This window comes from Spermophilus citellus (genome assembly GCF_964194105.1).
Source record: "Spermophilus citellus genome assembly, chromosome: X".
Lineage (NCBI taxonomy): Eukaryota > Metazoa > Chordata > Mammalia > Rodentia > Sciuridae > Spermophilus > Spermophilus citellus.
This window is the reverse complement of record NC_138190.1, coordinates 82,715,750-82,727,733: the sequence shown is the minus strand read 5'-3', so window position 1 is coordinate 82,727,733 and position 11,984 is coordinate 82,715,750. Positions and strand designations below refer to the sequence as shown.

Below are 11,984 nucleotides of genomic sequence, written 5' to 3'. Positions count from 1 at the left end.
TGCTCATAAGAATTCAATAAAGTTTATAGGACTCTCCTAGCTTTTTGAATTTTGAATTGATGCTAAAGCATTATTAATGATGGTATGTGTGTATATGTATATATGTATATATTCGTGCGTGTGTGAGTGTGTGTATATATATATATATATATATATATATATATATATATAGAGAGAGAGAGAGAGAGAGAGAGAGAGAGAGCATATAGCCAAGTTATAAGGCATTCAAATGATCTTTCAGGCTATTCACATTATCAGAAAAGGAAATGAGTATTTTGTACTCTAATAGTAGGGATGAATCATGCAGGAATACAAAAAAAATGGATAGTTTAAATTGGATCAAGAAAAATGAAGCAGAAGAAGGGGTCAGGCTTCAAGCAACAGCAACACATGATGAGAGCCACCATGGGCTCTGGAGTAATATGCCTTCTCAATTTCCAACTGTTGGAAGAACTTGAAGAAGGACAGAAAAAAGTAGAAGATGGCACAGTTAGTTGGGGTCTAGAAGATGACAAAGACACAACACTTCCAAAATGGACAGGGATAGTAACTGGACTCCAAGAACAATTTACAAAAACTGAGTACAAAGTATTAAAAAGTGTGGACCTAAATACCCAGAAATATCCTCCTTTGTAATATTTTTAACAAAGTTTAATATGAATGGTGTTAATAGTTCTAATGGAATGGTCAATCCAAGAGCCATATCATTGCTAGCAAAATGGAAGAATTTATAGAGCATCAAAGTTGTTCTGCAAGAGTTGCTAAGCTTAATGATGTCTAAAGAAAATATGAAAATACCTCAGCTGCCAAAAGTGACAGCAATTAATATAAAAGAAAAAAACCTCCCCCAGTTCTATTTAAGCTGTCTTCATATTCCACAGTAGTGAATTTTCTAGATTTGTCTTATAGACCTCAAAGTACTGGAGAGAAAGCTCCCATTCAAAGGCAATTTATCTTAAGATACTATAAATGATACTGATGTTTTGTCCATTTAAATATGTCATTGGTGCTATAAAAAAGAAGTAGAAAGTACATAGAAGGCTATGTTTTAATTAATTTTATGTATTCTTTTTAGATATGCATGATAGCGTGTATTCTGAGATATTATGCATAAATGGAGTAAAACTTATTCTAATTAGGGTCCTAGTCTTGTGGTTGTACATAATGGTTATGTTTGTTTCATTCTACTGTCTTTCCTACTCTTATCACCCCTCCCTTCCCTTCATTCCCCCTTTGTCTAATCCACTGAACTTTTATCACCCCCCCCCCATAATGTGTGTTATTATCCACATATCAGAGAGAACATTCTGCCTTTGTTTTTTTCGGGGGGGGGGGTATTTCTTTAACTTAGCATGATAGCCTCCAGATCCATCCATTTACCAGCAAATGGCTAAAGTCATTTTTAAGGCTGAATAATATTCCATTCTGATATATGTTACATTTTCTTTATTAATTCATCAGTTGAGAGGCACCTAGGTTGGTTTCATAGCTCGGATATTGGGTTATTGTGAATTGAGCTGCTATGAACATTGATGTGGCTGTGTCACTGTAGTATGCTGATTTTAAGACCTTTGGGCTGGGGATGTGGCTCAAGCGGTAGCGCGCTCGCCTGGCATGCGTGCGGCCCGGGTTCGATCCTCAGCACCACATACCAACAAAGATGTTGTGTCCGCCGAGAACTAAAAAATAAATATTAAAAATTCTCTCTCTCTCTCTCTCTCTCTCTCTCTCTCTCTCTCTCTCTCTCTCTCTCCTCTAAAAAAAAGACCTTTGCATATATACTGAGGAGTGGGATAATTGGGTCAAATATTGGTTCTATTCCAAGTTTTCTGAAGAATCTCCATACTGCTTTCCAAAGTGATTGCACCAATTTTCAGTCCCATGAGCAATGTATGAGTGTACCTCTCCCCCCACATCCTCAACAACATTTATTGTTGCATGTAAAATTGATATCTGAGAAGGCTATATCTTAAAATATGCTAACTTCAGTTAGACAAATCAATATTCTTTTTTCCTATTTTGAAAATTAGAAGAACAAAATAAAGCTAAATGTTTAGATAAGCAGTCTTCTGTATGAACTGTGCAAAGCAATGTATCATGGTATGGTAATAAAAAATATAACTAATATTTACAGTTATTTTTAACTCAATTTCTACATTTTTGTGTAGGTGTGTGTGTATGTGTGTGTGTGTGTGTGTGTGTGTGTATATATATATATATATATATACTTACACACACATATGTGTATGTGTATGTATTCATATGTGCAGAGATATATAATTAAATTGATACATAAATATAATTTATCTAACTTGGGGAATCCATACCCAAAAAGTTTTAATGGGGTACACAAAGTTTGGAGATTGCTGTTTTGGAGAATGATATAAATTAAATCAGATAACTTTTAGAAATTCATCATGCCTGAAATCAAAAGCTTCTGTTTCACCACTGAATCTGCTTCTCTACTTGACCTATGTAGTCTATCACTGTCATTCTCCTAGTAATCTACACTAGGAACTTGGGAATCATTTCTCCTCTCTTCTCTTATCCATCACATAATATTAGTTGTCCCTTCCTTCCTTCCTTCTTTCCTTCCTTCCTTTATTTCTTTCTATCCATACTAAGAACTAAACCCAGGGACACTTTACCACTGAGTTATTTCCACAGTCTATTATTATTATTATTATTATTATTATTATTATTATTATTATTAATTTTAAACTATGTTTCATTAGGCTGCCAAGGCAGGCCTTGAATTCACAATCTTCCTGACTCATCCTCCCAAGTTGCTAGGGTTCCAGGTATGCACCATAGTGTTTACCTTGACACATCTATTTCTGAAACATCTTTCATATTTGCCTCTTCCTTTTTAATTCTACTCCCATCATACTAGTTTGTATTATAATTAGTTTCTAAAAGCACGGATTGCTGAAATGTACTTACAGACTCTTATTTGCTCCTCTCTCTTGAACCAATTTCACCCATCAATTTCATCATTTTTTTTTCTGTCTAATCCCTACTATTAGAGGAGTGTCTACTTAAAGGAAAACAGTCATGGGTTGCACCTTTTATCTCTTTGTCCATGGTGTTTTGCATATGATGGACACTCAAATAGGTCCAAATAGATAAAACTAGACTGGGATTTGACTTTCTTTCAAAAACTGGGAATTAGGGCTCAGGCCTTAGGGTATGGACCTCCTATAACTCTTCCCAGTTTATACTATAATCAAGTGAAGTTTATCTGACGATTGAAAATAAAGCAGTGTTCCCTAGGTTCATTTTCTGATATTTAATTGTTAGCTATTTTAAAGAATTTCTCTTTAAATGAGAAAAACATTTCATAAAGAAAGTATAAATGTATTGTGCCACTTTTTTAAAAAAAAAGACATGCTCACAGGGAGCATTTGCTCTCATTCTTTGTCTTGGGTATCAGAGTTGAATTCTGGGCTTTGGTTAAATACTAACTTTCCATGATTACCTAGATGATTTTGTAAATCCTATAGGGTTCCTATATTTAAATTGCCAAATTTTCTCTCCCACCCTACTTTCCTATAGCCACCTCAAAGGAATGGAAGAAATATTATTCTACATCTGAAATGACAGGATTTTCAGGAGAAAAACCCTTAATAAATTTAGAGTGATGTGATGAAACTGCCTCTGGGAAAGAGAAAGGAATGGAAATAAGAGCTAATGGGTTCATTTCTGTATAATTATGGACCTTCATTTTAGGTTGTTCAAAAGCCTTCTGAAATGGTGGATATGTGAAGGACTTATTGAATGAATAGTTAGCAATTCCTATATTCTTTCCCATTTATGTTACAAAAGTACTTGGTGAATTCTGCCAAGTACTTAATATAAAACACAATTTTCTCCTTCTGCCCCATTTTCCTTCCCAGCTATAATTACACATTTGAGCCTCCCTTAAATTCACAATTCTTCCAAATACTAATTACTGAAATTTTCTTCTCTGAACATTATCCCTCCACCTCTCCAGCCATCAGCTCTAGCATTTTCCTTTGAATTCCTCAAAACAATTTTATTTTACTTCTATATGTTATTTAGGATATATGCCATGTTCTTTGTATAAATTTCTCATGTTTTCATTTTAAGCACCAATTAACTAACATATTTAATATAGGTATACTTCATTTCTAGTGTTTTGCAAGCTCCCATCTTTCTTCTTTTTGTTTATCAGATTGTTTCAGCATCAGAGAAACCGAGGGTCCAATGGTTATATTGTCAGCAATAGTTGCTCCTTGTTTCAGACTGATTATAGCCAACTACTTTAGGTCTGCATGACAAAGAGTCTGCTGACATCACCATTGATTGCTCTGTTTCTCCCACGCCAAAGCAATCTGTTAAATCAGTGCAAAATTGATTTTTGCAACTTGAAGCTACAAGGATACAATTGGTTTCTAAGCTGCCACATCAATCAGATATTTTTTTTTTAAAAAAATCATTAGTGAGCCCAGGTATAATGCATGGGTGTGCCCACCCACACACTGAGATGATTCGTTCTATCTAGACACATTTTTCCTTAATGATCATATGTACAGAATAAAAACATTAGGGAAAGTGTACCACACTGTGTGGGCTACATTATGTTGGTTACTTATTGTGAATCATATCACAGCAGTTACTGTAGCAAATTTATAAGCAATACTTCTCTGTCCACAGGAATATTTTTTGGGTCATTTCAAACTGACAAGATTCCAGAGACATTTTCTTGACCAGCTTTTATCTCGTGAGAACTAAGTTTGCCTTTGATCTCCTGCTTTCAGTAGTCCTATTGAGTAAGGTATTATTTTCTGGAAGTGTTAGGGTCTCTACAGCTATCTCCAGTCCATAGTTTCTATTGAAACTTATTATTATAACAGATTACCTGAGCTTTAACTATGCCAAATGTATTCCACCACAGTATTCGCTTTTATACAAAGATGAATGAACAAATTTCTACAAGAGTCATGTAAAGCATTTTCAGGCCTTGGGCAGTATAAATAACTTCATAGCATTGAGGAGAATGAAATAATATTTTCTTTTCACTACTGAGATTTTATGAAATGTCTGCAAACATTGGAAATAGGAATATATTGGTTTGTAGGTATTTTCTGTATGTGTATATAGAGGAAGTAGTAAACAGTGAACTTTGGAAACCCTAAAAGTGAAGTTAATTTTTCCAAAACTGGATTCCAAAACATTTTTTTTGTAGTGCTGGGGATCAAATCCAGGTTATCACACATGCAAAGCAAGCACTCTACCATTGAACTACATTGCTAGCCCCTTTTAATTTTATTTTGAAAATGTATCTCACTAAATTGCTGAGGCTCTTCAAACTTGAAATCCTCCTGCCTCAGCTCCCTAGGAAGCTGGAATAACAGGTTTGTGCAGCTGTGCCTAGTTGCACTCCAATATCTTATGTGAGTGGACCTAGCTTGAGTGGCTGGTTTGAGAAAATATTACAGTAAAAGAATTAATGAAAGACAAGTACAAATATGGGTCCGGATTTATGCTCCTTCCTGTTGTCTTCCTTGTGGTTTCTGAATGGGTTCTTTTTAAAATGTTATTTATTCCTTTTAGATATAGAAGACAGGAGAGTATATTTTGACATATTTACACAAACATGGAGTATATCTTATTCTAATTAGGATCCCAGTCTTGTGGTTGTACATAGGAAAGTTGTGCCAGACTCATTTCACTGTTAACAAAATCCCATGTATAAGAATATAAATGATTTTCAGTGACATTATGCTTGCAAGGAAAGGAGATTCCTTAATTCTTCCCTTCCTATATCCTTTTTATACTCAAAGGAGTGTTTATTCTCTGATTCACAGACTAGAAAAATAATTCTATAAAATTAGATTAAAGGCAAGGTATTTTCATATTGTCTTTGAGACGCACTACAATCTCATTTCACAGCCAACAAAAGTAAAGCTTACAGTAACTCACCCAAGATCATGAATTAATAAAGGGCAGAGTTACTATTAGAGATCCTTGTCTCCTTGAGGTATTAATGATGAGAAAGGAAGAATTTACCTCTAACAAGACTGAAATATATGCACTAAAGAAGAAGGTATCTCCTAAAAGAGTGCAATGTTGCTCTTAATTGAACCGGAAAGGAGAAAGTTTCATTATTTGTTTATGCTATTGTTAGGTTTATCAAATCAAATAAAAAATCTTCCAATTAATCTTATGTAAATTCTTCATAACATGAAATCAGTTGCCTAGTGTTATTTCAGTGATTTTCTTTTGAACTAGAAATATCCCGATAAGCTGAAATAGTGTATATAAATGCCACCCTATAAGACTTGTCACTGTGACATGATCTACATCAAGGTTTTGTAAGCCCTCTATAATTACCAAGCAGATACCTTAAAAATTCTCCCGTTTTTCCAAAGTTACATACTTAATTTTTTGCTTAATTTACATTATAGACATACACATTCACACACACATATAGATGTCTATGTATATTGAGAGTCAGCTGTATAACAACAGAGAAAGACTTGGAATGAAGGTGAGATTTCATGTTCTGGCTCTGTTGCTGTGACCTTGAGCATATTCTTTATTCTATGGGAATCCAATATTGGATGGGTGGCTGCAATGACTAACAGAGATAAGGTTTGTGAAAGTACTTTTTAAATACTAAGTATTGTAGCTGTATCTGAATATTTTATTGTTAGAATTTGATTAATGCCAAATTCTTTGTCTCTTGGCCAAACTTTATGGGTTTATTGTTATAGTTCCTTTTCACTGCATCTTATGGTTATGATCAGACACAGTCATAGAATTATGAGCTTTATTTAAAAATTAATTGTTGGTGAACCAAATATAGTGAAGTTTTGCCTCTTGTTTTAAATAAACCCTCTTTCTCATGTGTCAATTTCTCTAAATTGGGTATTGAGTCTTGCGACCATTACCATATTTTGGACAAAAGGAACCTAAGGAATGTGTGTGTGTGTATGTGTGTGTGTGTGTGTGTGTGTGTGTGTGTGTCTATATGAGTATTATAGTTATGCATAGTGGTTTGGATCATTTTGACAAAGTCATACATGCATAGACTTTGATTTACTCCATATCAAACGCCATTATCCCCTGTCGCTCTCTTACTCCTTCCTCCATTCTTCTTCCTCTGTCCTACTGATCTTCATTTCACTTATTATATATAGTTTTGATTGGTACTTTGTACATATACATAAAGTTGTCACATTTTAAGTTAAGTATGTGCCTCAATCATTTTAGCTTTTAAAAACAGAATGATATCTGAAGGGCATATGATACTTTATTTTTCATGAATTTCAAAAATATTGGTCTCACTGTTATTTTTATTGGCCATCTTTAATGACCACCACTATCCTAAATCATCACTAAAGCCTTCGGTGTTACTTAGCAAGCTACCTGTTTTATCCTTAAGATAATTTGATATATGCTGTAGTTAAAACCTTGGCTAAAAAAATAAAATGCAAAATAGTAAAACTCAACTTTCAAGGATGATTTATTCATTAGATTTCTATAGTATAATTACACTATCTTCTACTCTTCACTTTAATGGTGTAAAGCTAGTGATTTTCTCAACACTCTTATATATTATAATCATACTCTAAAAGCTTTATTTCAAGTGTGACAATTTGAGGGCAATTTAAATTCTCAATATTAATTATCTCTTCTCTCTCTTCATGTGAAGAAACCATGAGTTCAATTGCAGCTTTCAGGTGAGACATAATACATTTTGTCATTAGTGATGTGACCATTTAATCTATTTTCTCCATTCCTGTATTATAACAGTTAAATGTCACTAAAGGAATTTGAGATTCCTTTTAAACCTCTATAACAGATCCAAACCATTTCTAGTGTTAAGTCTCAAAGCCTAAACTTATCCTTATCACTTTCCCGCTCAGTAGTTCTTACATTGATATTGACAAGTAGGTATTTGTATAGATGAGCCCCCTTGAATAACTTTCTCACTACATCAAATCTCTTTTCACTTGTTATCATTTCCACTCTCTCCTCTCTCTATGACATAAATGTCCTTTTATTTACTAAATGCTCACAATTATACCCTTGTTCTTAATTACATAATTCTTCCGCCTTAACAAGAGTTTTTGCTTCATCTTTCATCCATGACTATAATCAGGACCAATTTATGATAAAGGAAGTAAGGAAAGTTTTCTTCTTTTCTTCTGTATTTTAGAATCTTCTCCTGCTACAGTCTTGCTAAAGGGGCTTTTTTCAACATAGATTGTCAGATTTGCAAGTAGAGCTGATAATGTCTGATATTAATAACTGATGATTGTCAAACAATCAGCCATTGGCCCTCCTTAGGAATAATTATTTTTTAATTTGGGGTAAGGGAAGTGTTGAAAGCTCCCAGCTTTGAAAACCTTAAATTACTGAATTCATAAGGATGAAATTTCAATCATTATTGAAGGAAGCAGTTTGGTGCATGTGCCTTCCCCAATGCCTCTTGAATCATACCAGATAGACAAGTACCTATTTTGGCTACTTTAAAATTGACACTTTTAACCATTCATAATGTTATTTTTTACCACATTTTGAGTGAGAATTTTCTAGAATTGTTTGGTAGATGGCAAATGTCTATGTTCTGTCAAGTGCTGTTTTTTTTTTTTATTACCAAGAAATATTTTGCGATAGCTCTGAACACAGAGCTATGGTGTCCATTGCTCTGATATCCATTGCCAGAGCTTGTGTGAAAAAAATTGGAGCAATTCAGAACCCAGGATTTCCAGATAGCTAATGGGTTTGGTCAGTAACCTCTTGTCCAGACATAGTCCAGTAGATAACATTTAAATAATTGTTTATGAAATAATTTCCCATTATAATTCAATTGTTGGTGAAAGTTATAATATTTAGTTGTTATCCAAATGCTTGCCTCAAATTTCAAAATCTCACAATTGAGTGAGTGTCTGGCCTCCCAAATATTCACTCAACTTGGAGCATTTATAATCAGGATAGCTTTTTTTTTTTTTAAAGAGAGAGTGAGAGAGGAGAGAGAGAGAGAGAGAGAGAGAGAGAGAGAGAGAGAGAGGGAGAGAGAGAGAGAATTTTTTTAATATTTATTTTTTTTTTTAGTTCTCGGCAGACACAACATCTTTGTTGGTATGTGGTGCTGAGGATCGAACCCGGGCTGCACGCATGCCAGGCAAGCGCGCTACCACTTGAGCCACATCCCCAGCCCCTCAGGATAGCTTTTATGTTCATTCATTTATTCTTATTTTTATATTTTTAAATTTGTGTATTGATTCTTTTTAGTCATACATGACAACAGAATGTAATTTTATAAGCACTTTAGTTCTATGGTAAATTTTTATTGGACTTTCTATGTGAACAATATTTACAACAAGTAACTTATCTTCCCCTTCTGTCCAACTCAGCTCCTGTCCTTTGAGCCTAGAGCTTGCATAAAATCCTGATTTTAATTAAAAAAATATAGTTAAGGTTTACATTAATATTTCTCATAAAGGATGTTGTGATATCCATAATCTTGATTAATATAGGGCACAATTTTCTGTTTGTAGGCTTTAAGCTAGGTTGTTCTCCCTTTTTATTGGACATTTCCTTTAAACAAATACTTAGAGTATGACTAGAGTTTAAAATAGATTCACTGTGATTTATGTAAAATAATTTTTTAATTTTTTCTTAATGATAGATGAACACAATACCTTTATTTTATTTATCTTTATGTGGTGCTGAGGGTCAAACCCAGGGCCTTACACATGGGAGACAAGTGCTCTACCCTGAGCCATAGCCCCAGCCCTGTAAAATATTTTAATACTGAACAAATTCTATGATATGTAGTTTTTGGAGTATAGCATCACTGTAATTCTATCCAGTGGATGTTTAGTATCCCAAAATAAGTTCATGGTAATAATATTGTGTTTTTTTTATTATGTCAAACATTAAATGTTTCCTTCCTTCACAGACACCACTTGTTTTTCCTTGTTCTTCTTCTTCTTCTTCTTCTTCTTCTTTTTTTTTTTTTTGGTCTTCTTTCAGCATTCTAAGCAATAACTTCATCTTGTGATTATTCAGCTACAGGGACCCCTTCATTTAGTATTTGATTAAATCCTATTCTGCAAAATTCTGTTTAATGGCATTGATTTTAGTTGTATGTAGCAAGTTTTCTTCTACAATGGCCTGCAGCCAATTTATACTTTTAAAATCTACTTTCCTACTCTGAATTGAGATGGAAGGGAGGGGATTGAAGGGAGCTCTGCTATCCATTGCTGGCCTCACCTTTTTTTTGCTATTTTCTATTTCAGTGGCTTAATAAGAATAGCATAATTCCTATTGTCTTTTTTATATGTAAACCCCAGAAAACGTGACTGGGTAATTGGTTGATTTATTTTTTCCCAGCTATTGTCTTGGTGATTTTTGAACTTTTTTGTGGCATATTATCACTGGATAATAGCAATAATTTCACTGTTCAAAAAGTAAGACTTGTTTTTGATGTAAACAACAATATTCCCTTTTGATTTATTTCTTCTTATTTTATTCATAGTAATAAAGTCAACCAAATCAATATGCTTTCAACATATTAATTTTATTTTCTGATCTTTTGATATTGTCAAATCATCTTAAAAAGAATAAAATGTCAACCACTCCATGATGAGGAACACTTTTATTTGACTTAAGTTTTTTTGTGTATTTTAGATATACAATGGAGTATAAGTCACTAAGTTAAAAGAATAGTTCCCCTGTGCATGAGATTGTTGCCTGCAATTGCCCTCCACTGGGCCCCTCTATAAGCCTTAGAGAGGAATGAATGGTTTTGGAGATTGGCCTACATGCCAACCTTTCAACTGCCACCTAGGTAAAGCTTTGAGATCCAATGGTGGATCACTATCTAATTGTTGAGGATAGCTGACCTAAGTCAATGACTTATGATTTCATATTTTTCTTTGTTATTGTTTTTGGTTGTTTCTGTTGGTATCAGGAATTGAACCCAGGGGTACATAGCCACTAAGCCACATTCCCTAGCCCATTTTACATTTTATTTTGAGACAGGAACTCACTAAGTTGCTGAGGCTGGCTTTGAACTCATGATCATCCTGCCTCAGCCTCCCAAGTCGCTGGGATTATATGTTTGTGCCACTTTGCCTGACATAGGATTCTATATTTTGAGAGGACTGTTATTATTAGTATTATTAATGACTAAGAATCCCACTAAGCAGGAAAAATCAGGAGGAAAAATATAGAGGGATAAAAAGCAAAACCAAAAACACTGATTTATTTTCCAGCTGCTGTTCTCCATGAGGGATTTTGATTGATGATGTAAGGTGAATAGTATATTACCCCCCAACCTTGTAAAAGATGGCTAAGATGATATCTCCAGACATTTTTATCATCCTTTTTCTAACTAGGGATTCAGTCTAAACTTATACTGAAAAAATATTAAAAAGTACCAGAAAAGATTTTCTTTGCTTTGTTTTAAATTAGTTCTCAACTAAACCAAACTAGTTTGCCTAGATTGAACAAGTCAGCAGCATGAAACTCCTGAGTAATAAACTATTATAGTTTGAAATGATAGATAATAAAATGGACTAAAATGATAGTAAGATTCCAAGAGCTAGTAAAACATAATAAGAGAAAGAAGGAATTATTTCAGAAAATGTAAAGATAAATAATGGCATTTCCAAGAACAAAGAGAACACTGATATTTATAGGAAATTATAAATTTATTGCCAGGATAGTTAGAGAGTTCTTGTGTGTGTGTGTGTGTGTGTGTGTGTGTGTGTGCGCGTGTGTGTGTGTTTTGACCAAAAAATAGAGGAAAGGGAATAAAATATTGATGACTTCTCCCTAACTATGACTTTTTCAAAAATAATTATTTTCTGAAAAAAGGAGAGAAGTACTATTATTCAAAATGAGGGGATAAATGAAATAATACATCTCAAAGCTGTCAGAATTTGACTTCAGAGTAGATTGAAAAGGGATTTGAATGAAAAGACATTAAAATAGCAAAGTTG

General features: G+C 33.8%; 1 pseudogene across 1 annotated transcript; it reads left to right on the top strand.

The window, feature by feature from the left end:
* Positions 1–393: 393 nt before the first annotated feature.
* On the top strand, positions 394–884 carry LOC308639472 (ubiquitin-conjugating enzyme E2 variant 1-like; annotated as a pseudogene). Its single transcript has one exon. The product of its transcript is annotated as a ubiquitin-conjugating enzyme E2 variant 1-like (transcript).
* Positions 885–11,984: the final 11,100 nt, after the last annotated feature.